Genomic DNA, 10,063 nt, shown 5'->3' with positions numbered 1-10,063 from the left:
CAATCCCTGATCCCCCCGCCCGGCTGTTCTGGGGCACAGGGCGGGGGGGCGTCTCCAGGATCGGAGTCCCCCTCTGGCCCAGTGACCATGGAGTTATGTGATAGGAGTGACTGAGAGACACCCTCCCAAACAGCCTGGTGCACAGAGCCTTCCGCGGGGACGGGGGAGATCTGGGTTCAAGTCCTGCTCTGAATCAGGCAGCACAGGGATTTGACCCCACGTCTTCCACATCCCAGCTGAGTGCCCTGACCTCTAGGCAATGGGGACCAGGGACTCGTGCTCTCACTGTGGTTTTATCTGAGAAGTGGCTGAGCTGGCTCAGGTGCCCATCTCCAGGTGAGGGGTCGTGGCTGAGGGTCCCAGCTGGAGAGAGGCACCTATGCCAGCCGTCCCTGCGGGGTGGAAGGCCCAGAGCAATAGGAGCTGTGAATCTGGGCCCTGAACCCCACCCCTTTCCTCTGTATTTCACTCCTGGTCTGCTCTGAAAAGCCCTTCCTTGGGCGCCTAGCTCTGCCCGTGCGTAGGGCTGCCAAATGTCTATTTGCAGAAAATCGAACACCCTAACCCTGCCCCTTTCCTGAGGCCCCGCCCACACTCACTCCGTCCCTCCTCCCTCGGTCACTCGCTGTCCCCCACCCTCGCTCACCCGCTCATTTTCACCAGGCTGGGACAGGGCGTTGGGGTGTGAGGGGGGGGAGGGCTCCGGTTGGGTGTGTGGGCTCTGGGGTGGGGCTGGAGATGAGGGATTTGCGGTGGAGGAGGGGCCTCCGAGCTGGAGGTTGGGGCCGAAGGGTTCAGAGTGTGGGAGGGGGCTCTGGGTTGGGGCAGGGGGTTGGGCTGTGTGGGAGGGGATGCAGGCTACGTAGTGGAGCCAGAGATGAGGGACTCAAGGTGAGGAAGGAGGCTCTGGCTGGGGTATAGGGTTGGGGTGCAGGAAGAGGTGAGGACTCCGGCTGGGGATTCGGGCTCTGGGGCGGGGCTGGGGATGAGGGGTTTGGGTGCAGGAGGAGGCTCTGGGCTGAGGCCGAGGAGTTGAGCGTGTGGGAGGGGGCTCTGGGTTGGGACAGGGGCTTGGGACGTGGGAGGGAGGGCAGGGTGTGAGCTCGGGGAGGGAGTGTGGCTGTGGGAGGGGGCTCAGAGCTGGGGCAGGGGGGTGTGGGCTCTGGGAGGGAGTTTGGGGTGTGTGTTCCAAGCCAAGAAAGGGGGTTGTGGCTTGGGAGGGGGTTCAGGGTGCAGGCGCTGGGCAGTGTTTACCTCAGGCAGCTCCTGGGAAGCTGCCAGCATCTCTATCCAGCTCCTAGGCAGAGGCATCTCCAGGTGGCTCCACGTGCTGCCCCTGTCAGCAGGCACCACTCCCACAGCTCCCATTGGCCACAGTTCCTGGCCAATGGGAGCTGCAGAACTGGAGGTCTGGGCACAGGCAGCCTGGCTGCCGCTATGCCTACAGCCAGAGGGAGATGCTGGCAGCTTCCCGGGAGCCGCGCAGAGCCGGGCGGGTAGGGAGCCTGCCTTAGCCCTGCTGCACTGCTGACCGGACTTTTAAAGGCCCGTGTGACTCTGGCCCACAGTGACCTGCAAAGCAAAGTGAAACTGGAGGGCAGGTCAGATTTTTATGCTGCTTGGACCCAGCCTTTCTAAGCGTTAACGAACTCTTCAGCCAGCTTTCATCACCTGCAGGCACTGTGCAGGGACAGGGCTTTTATATCCAGCTTCAGGGAGTGTTTGCACTGGGGGGCCTGCTGCCTGCTTGTTCTGCACAATGCTGAACTAGCTCTTTCAGACGGTCTTGTCTGGATTTGCTGCTCAAGGTTTTCTCATTAAAGAGCTTCTGGGAACCAGAATTAATGACTGACCGTCTTGCTGCTGAGCCGGCTTTTTCGGGGCGTGTGGTTAATTGCTGCAGACACTTGGCGCCGCAGACCCAGGGAAGCAGGGTGCACAATCTGCTTGTTAAATACAACGTGCAAAGCAGAGGTGAGCATTGAGTACGGAGGCTGCATGGGCCAGCCTGTGCTCAGCAAACCTGGCTTTTAGCCTTGACTCTGCTGGTGCTCAGTGGCCAATGGCAGAGCTCTGTGCCTCAGCTTCCCCATCTGCAAAATAGGAGTGAAATCAGTCAGGAAGGAAGGAGAAGCCGGTGTTGGCCTGGGCCTCTTCAGGCTCTCAGTCAAACCGCTGCTCTGCTACTGACTTCCTCTGTGACCTTGGGCAAGTCACTTAGCCTCTCTGTGCCTCTGTTCTGCATCCATACAATGGGGATAACAACACTGCCCTCCCCCACAGAAGGGCTGTGGGGTGCTCAGATAATACTCTAATGGGATCCAGATAAGCACCAAAGAAAGAGGAGAGTGCAGATTTCTGTGCCAGGCTTGCGTGGGGACCGTTTTAAAGCTTAACTCATTTTTTTAATATCATTCCTTTGTTCCTTTCCGAAGTCCCCTGGGGACTCTCTGGTTCACACTGCAGCTGTCCCAGGATGCACTGTTCTGTGACGTCACCAATAACCTGGGGCGGCTCTGTGGGCCCATTGCTTTCTGGGCTGGCGTTAGAGGGGAAAAGCGAAGATAAAAGAGAAGCCAGTTCCTCTTTATGGCTGGGCTGGGTCTCTGCCTGACTGGCTGTGGTCTTTATCTGGCTCCCATTCCCACAGTAACCGAGCACTGCCCAGTCAGTGATGTATTTAGCCTCTCAGCCCCCTGTGCACTCTCAGTGGACCAGGCAACCCTGTGAGTGACCCCGCCTTGCCCTGATCAAAGACACTTGAAGAAGGAAGAAATTCTCCTATGGGGGTCACTGGCCAGGGCATGATAAGCCTGCGATGGTTTAGATCGGCGGCGCGGTCAAATCCAGCAGGGACAAGGGGCCTGTGTGTTGTAAGGGCCGACAAATATCTCCAAGGAGGGATCATTTACCTGAATCTCCTGAACAAAAATACAAAAATTTAAAAAGGCTAAACAAAATCCACCAAGATTTTCCTGAGCCATTGAGGACTGAAAGACCTTAAACACCTAGTCAGAGTATAACTTTGGAATATTGAGAGAAATTGCTTAGAATGAGGAGATTCCCATTAACAGCCAGGGCTAATACTGACATACTGTCTGTGAAATGAATCAAATATTAAACCAGGGGTAGGCAACCTATGGCACGTGTGCCGAAGGTGGCACGGGAGCTGATTTTCAGTGACACTCACACTGCCCGGGTCCTGGCCAGCGGTCCGGGGGGCTCTGCATTTTAATTTAATTTTAAATGAAGCTTCTTAAACATTTTAAAAACCTTATTTACTTTACATACAACAATAGTTTAGTTATAGATTATAGACTTACAGAAAGAGACCTTCTAAAAACGTTAAAATGTATTAAACCTTAAATTAGAATGAATAAATGAAGACTCGGCACAGCACTTCTGAAAGGTTGCCGACCCCTGTATTAAACCCCATGAGGAAAAAGAAGTTTGTCTTACACCGATGCCATCTACTGGATACCGCTGGAAGCAGCAGAGAAACTCAGGGAGCTGAAATCTGAATACACCGGCGCTGGCCTGTGCCCTGTAGAAATCAGGGGTTTGGCCTCTTCCAACACATCCAGAAACAGGGTCTATAAACCTAGGGCCGCCACCGTGTGGACCTCAGAGTTTACCGAACCCACGAACAAACTGCACGAAGTGGTGAGCTCTGCACACTCAGGCCAGGATGGTGACGAGCAGCCTCCCCCTGTTACACACTTAAACAGAATCTCAGGGTTGGAAGGGACCTCAGGAGGTATCTAGTCCAACCCCCTGCTCAAAGCAGGACCAATCCCCAGACAGATTTTTGCCCCGGATCCCTAAATGGCCCCCTCAAGGATTGAACTCACAACCCTGGGTTTAGCAGGCTAGTGCTCAAACCACTAAATAACTGAAGGCTCTTTGGCTGACTCTGCTTCTCAGTGACACCTCGTGTTAGATCTTAGCTAACTGGTGCTGTTCGCATGCTCTCCTTTGTAAGCCCAAGCAAATTGGCCTGAGTGATTTTAAGCAATAACTTTAATTGCTTTTGCTATTTTAAACCTGTCCTTTTCAGACCAAGCCATTCAAATAGCAGGGAACACGCTCTTAACAGTGTCAGGACTGGAAACGTGAGAAGTGTTTCGAGGTCCTAACAAACTGAGGATCATAAGTAAATGTAATGAAAATATCGTAGTGATTTGCATTGTTGTATGGTCTAACGGCTGAGCCTCAACCCTAATCTATGACAATTGCTTGCAACCGTGTATTGGTGTGTTCAGTACAAGTTGGGTGTCCCTGAACTGGATCCATAAACAGTTGAATACATACGTATGTGTCTGTGGGTAAATTAATAAGCTGTTGATTGGAGGTAAAAGCTGACCAGAAAAGAACCCATCATTACAATTAGTAACTGTGAGGGGGCGGATCGGCCCCACCCTGGTAAGGAGGGGGTTAATCCTTCCCTCCTAGCAGAGGAAGCCCCGCCCCTGGGGCTCTGCTGGGCACGCTCCACCTGGACGTCAGGTATAAAAGCCTGCTCAGTCAGGGCTGACTGTGGAGGAGGAAGGACACTTGGCAGGGGCTCCAACCCAGGAGCCATTACAGCCTTCACCTCTGAGAGCTGAAGAGCCTGAAACCTGGACCAGAGGCCTGATGCTACCGGAACCCCAGGGAGTGTCTGGTGCCGAGGAGCCTGGAGATCCCGATACCGACTACAGCTGCAGGAGAGCCGGTAGGAAGTGACCCGGTGAGGGAGTGGTACCTCTCACCCTTATGAGGCCAACGTGTTTTGGTGGGATTTCCGGCTGACCCTGTGGTGGATTGCTCTGCCATTGTTAGGGCCCTGGGTCGGGGGCCGGGGCCCAGTGAAGTTGGGTGGGCCTGGGACCCCCTACCCGGGGCTGCCACCCCTTTGTGATGGCCCCCAAGCACTGGCCGCTAGGCCACCCTACTCTTCCTCCAGAGGTGGCTGTATTGACTCTGGCTGCTAGGCTGCGCTGTCCCACTAGGGGAATTAGGTGGACTCTGACCGTTGGGCCACACTGTGCTGACTACCGGGTGTGTGTGTGTTAGAAAACAGATGTAGGTGTAGAGAGGCGGGGTTACCTCACGCCCTCCTGACTTAAGGGGCTGATGAGGTACTAAACCCGCCTCAGTAACCTAACCCTCCCCTGGACTCAATAAAAAGGTGTGATCCTAGTTAAATTCCATCACAATATTGGCTACAACACTTATCCAACTGCCAAAGCTAGTTTGTTAGATGCCAGCTTAAAATCTAACTGGCATTTTGGCAACGTCATGAGCTCGCTCGCCGTTCACGCGTCCATAGTAACTCCCCTGCACTCACCCGTTGCCAGCCCCTTCAGCAGTGGTGCTCACCTCCCCTGGATGCTGTGCCCAAGCCCTCTGATGCTGAGCATCAATCTGGTGGGCAGAACTGCAGCATCTGTTCTCTGAGGAGTTCCGGTATCAGGAGTGCAGGTGCCGGAGCTGCCGGGAGCCTGGGCCGGAGCTGGAGTTGGGTAGCCCGGCTGTCCTTTCAGCAGAGTCCCCATAGTAACGGAGCAGGTCAAGGTAACATTCTACGTGCCGTCTGCTCATTTTAGGGGAGCTGTGTGTCCAGAACCGCTTGTCGAAATGACCCAGTCACTGGCTTTCCTTTGATTACGCTCAGTCCCATTGTCCAGGAAATGGTTGAGGAGTGAGTCAGGATTACATACCCCTGGCTGCTTACTGGAGTCTTTCATCTTCCCTCTATGGAATCAGTGCTGATTTCCTTGCTGTACTCAGACAGAAAAATCGAAGTCTGCCTGTGGATTTTAGAGCCTTTTTAAACCAGACATTTTGGACACAGGTCCAAACTTCCAACAGGAACCTCTGCAGAATGCAGAGGGAACACACAGGCGTAGACGGACTGAGAATTGAGACAAAGTATGTGGGCTTTGCAAAGGAAACTTCTCGGGAAGAAGCATGAATATGTGGCATGGTTAGATTGAGAGGTTCGGCCATCTGAATAAAGTTACATTTGGGCTGCCAGTAGGATCAAGTATCGGTGTGCGTAATAGCCTCTAGATTTTTCTTTTTAATGAACGTAAATGAAATTCTGTCTCTTCCTCAGCCTGTTTACCCATTGGCTGAGGAGCGTGTCACCCTGCCAAAGCTCTGTGAACTGACGCACAAAGGTGTGTCTGTGCCCACGGGTTTCAAGGAAAACTCTCTCTGGTTTTTCATAGCGTGGCAGCTTGGAAGGTTGTATTGGGGGGAGCCTGTCTCCCAAGACAAGGGACTGGGAAAATAGCGCTGGCAGGTCTGAGTGTTCTGCTGGAGGCTGGTGCCTTGTTTAAAAAACAACTTTATTTGTGACACTGACTAGCAGAGGCGGTTTAAGGTTTCGTGGGGCCTTGGGTCAGAGCAAGTGGGGGGGCCTTCTCCCAATCTCTGCTCTGCCCCTTCCGCTTGTGGCCCCGCTCACGGCCCCACCCCATTGCCCCTTCCCCTGCCCCCTTCCCTCCATGGTCCGCCCCATTCTCCCCCCCGCACTGTGGCCCCACAACCCGTTTGTTCCTTTCTGCCCCCCTCCCCACTGCGGCTCCAAGGCCAGAGAAGTGCGGGGGCTGCAGTAGGGAGTGGGAGCTCCCCCTGCCCAGAGGTCACGGGGGCTGCAGCTGGGGTCCCAGTGCTCCTGCCGGGGAGTGGGGTCAGGGCGCAGGGGGTGCCCATTTCTCCAGGCCCCACCCTCTGGGGAGTGGCCCAGTGGCTAATCCACCGCTGCACTAGTGCCAAAGGCGATCACCCTGCACCAGCCCTGAAAGGGTTACGGTGGCCCCCAAGAGGCCAATTCGCTTTCCCAGAGGCACCTGAAGGGCGGCCCAGGGATTTATAAATACTAATCGCTGAGGGAGGCCAGCAGGGGGAGAAGCTGGGTCAGGAATGGAAAGGGAAGAGTTTTGTAGGAGCCCGGCGAGAGGCTGCAAGTTGCTCTCTAGCAGCAGGGAAGTGGGGAGGAGGAAAGCCAAGGGGGAGAATAAGCCCTGGGAGGAGCGTCAACCCCACAGGAGTTGTGGGGAAAGAGCCTGAGAAGGCAGGGCAGGAAGAAACCCCAGTAACAGCAGCAAGGAGGGGGACAGTGCAGATCCTGGCTGCTGGTTATGGGGTCCCAGTGTAGAGGGAGGGCCTGGGTTCCCCTACCAGCCACTGGGAAGCGGTGCTGGATTGTTCGAGGTGCCTGGTGAGACCCTGATCCCCTGGAAGGGGGGATCATACAGTGACTTAGCCGGAGGGCTGAGAGAGAGAGCGCCGTGCTGATGGAGTGACCATCGGCAGAGGGAGCCATACAGAAAGAAAGCCGCTACGCGAGGCCAGGCCGGGAAAGAGGCGCTCTTGCGGTGAGTGAAGCCTGTAACAGATCCAGTCACCATGATCGAGAGAGAAGATGGCATGACGGGACGGATTCTGGGCTGGCAGGTGTGTTGAGATCAGTGGGGCTGTGCTGGTCTCAGCCAGCTGCGAACACAGGGCAATAGGCCACTGCAAGCATACAACAGACAGTGAAAAAGAAAGGACAGACCCCTTACCTCGACGCGCTCCATCTAGATCAAGAGGATACACTATTAATAATAATACTTAATGCTTTGTGGCCCTGGCTTTCCATTATCTTGCACCTTATACGGCCATTTACTCCAGAGCACAGCGCAAGACGCTACCATCCTGATCTGGCAGCATTTTACCTCCACTCTGTGCTTGCGTCCATTACCGCAGAAGGTGCAGGGAGATGCAGAATCAAGCGCATGGTGCAGAGTGTCGACATCTTCCAAATGCTTTACCAACCTTCATTCATTATCCTTCAAATGCAAAGACAGAAAATATCGCCATGCCGCTATCTAAAACCATGGTACGCCCACACCTTGAATACTGCGGGGCAGTTTTGGCTGCCCCATCTAAAAAAAAATAGATTAGAATTGGGAAAAGTACAGGAAAGGGCAACAAAAATAATTAGGAGCAGGGAACTGCTTCCTTAGGAGGAAAGATTTAAAAACACTGCGACTGTTCATTTTAGAAAAGAGATGACCAAAGGTGGTGGTGATGGCGGGGGATATGATAGAGGTCTATAAAATTCTGAACGGAGTGGAGAGAGTGAATAAGGAAGTGTTATTTATTCCTACACAGAACATAAGAACGGCCGTACCGGGTCAGACCAAAGGTCCATCTAGCCCAGTATCTGTCTACCGACAGTGGCCAAGTTTCACTCGATGATATTAATAGGCAGCTGATTTAAAACAAATGAATGGTAGGACTTCTGCACACAACCTGTGGAACTCCTTGCCTGGGGATGTTGTGAAGGCCAAAAGTATAACTGGGTTCAAAAAATAATAAGTTCTGCAGGATCCATCAATGGCTATTAGCCAAGATGGTCAGGGATGCAACCCCATGCTCTAGGGGGTCCCTAAATCTCTGACTTCCAGAAGCTGGGACTGGACAACAGGGGGGTGGATCACTTGATTTAATCACCCTGTTCTCTTCATTCTCTCTGAAGCACCTGGCACTGGCCACTGTTGGAAGACAGGATACTGGGCTAGATGGGCTATTGGTCTGACCCAGTGTGGCCGTTCTTATGTTCTTAAAGGCGGGCTGCTGGCATTTGATACGATGCCCGTCCTGTGGGAATGTCACAAAGTCAAAGGATCTGTGAGCATGTGATGTTACGCTTAGTTCTGAGCTGTAGTTTTCCAACCAAATAGGCCCTTTGTGCAAAAAATCAAAATTGTCTGTGGGAAAATTTCAATTTGGCTGAAAAAAATTCAATTTTTCCGTTGGAAAAAAAATCCAAATGCTGGAACCCTGAAAGCTCATGGAGAAGGATCCTGTCAATTTTACTTTTACCTTCAAGGGGACCATGATATTGACAAGGAAGACAGCCAGCAAGCCAAAACAAATTTCCATTTTGGTTATTTTAGATTTTCTGTCCCATGAAAAAAATTGAGGATTTTTTTACTCCAATTTAGGATGAAAATTTTCCCTAAACCTTGGCATCTTCAGCAGGATGAAAATTCCTTTTTTGCAGCCAAGTCTAGTTATAGTGATATCAGACATGGCGGAAATAAACCTACAACAGTTTGAGCGATTGGGCCCACTCAGATGGGAAAGCAGACAACTAGAAGACAGCCATAAGGAAAACCAGTAGATCTTTGTTTTGATGTAGCCACACACTTGAATTCCATAGTTAGGCCCAGCCAGGGGAGAGTGGTCCCCAGAAATTACAGATAAAGCCTCTTAGTTTCATACTCTTTTATTAATATGACATGGCAAGAAAGGTCAAAGATGATATTATGGAGCACAAAGTGGTGAGGCAGCTGAAATCTTAGCGGAAATGCCAGACACCTAAATGCCTGGCAAAAGCAATAGACAGTAAAAGCAGCGGAGTGACAGTTTGGTGCATCTGTTGCCGCAATAAACATTTTAGTTCAAAGAATACGAATCATGGCGTAATAGTCACACAGAGAAGATTTAGCGTGGTTCTGGGCCGAAATACTTTATTAACGTTTGTTCAGAGGCAGCACAGTGACAGGCTGCCAGGTGACGCCATTGGTTAGAGTTTGGGACCGTTACATGCAGATTTCTGTATGTAAAAGGACTATTGGACACTTACACAGCAGCGCATGCTCTAGGAGAAAGTACAGTACCATTACATTCTGCGTACAGCGTCTGATACGTAGCCCACCCAGATATTGAGATTTCTAGTTCTCAGCAGTTGCTGCGGTCTATTAGATTGTGTGCGTGAACCGTAGGTCCCCAGGACCTATTGACCAAACACACACACCCTCCCCTTGGCTTGATCAGGACACCTTTGTTTCTCTGTGAGATCCGAGGAATATATCGTCCCTGGAAGCATGCCGGTTCTAAATTCAGGCCATAGAAAGATCTCCTTGAAGGGTGAAGACATCGCCTCAGATTTCACACAGAAACCAAGCTGAAGGCAGGTTTCTGTAATCGATTCCTAGGCCTTTAATATCAGCACTGACTCCAAATCAGCAGTGAAGGATGGATGGAGAATACAGTGGTTTTCGTTTCAGTTTAATTTAGT

The 10,063-nt window shown here is 52.2% G+C and overlaps 1 protein-coding gene across 1 annotated transcript in view; it reads left to right on the top strand.

Annotated features, from left to right (window-relative positions):
• Positions 1–668, top strand: part of LOC120390280 (SLAM family member 9-like) — a 54,802-nt gene extending 54,134 nt beyond the window's left edge. The window contains exon 7 of the mRNA XM_039512816.1: positions 1–668. This exon is cut by the window's left edge and continues 306 nt beyond it. The gene's annotated coding sequence lies outside the window, so the exon portion shown is untranslated.
• The last annotated feature ends 9,395 nt before the right edge of the window (positions 669–10,063 follow it).

The sequence above is a fragment of the Mauremys reevesii genome, linkage group 24, assembly GCF_016161935.1.
Source record: "Mauremys reevesii isolate NIE-2019 linkage group 24, ASM1616193v1, whole genome shotgun sequence".
Taxonomy (NCBI): domain Eukaryota; kingdom Metazoa; phylum Chordata; order Testudines; family Geoemydidae; genus Mauremys; species Mauremys reevesii.
Note: the sequence above shows the minus strand (reverse complement) of the source record. Positions and strands in the feature narration are given on the sequence as shown.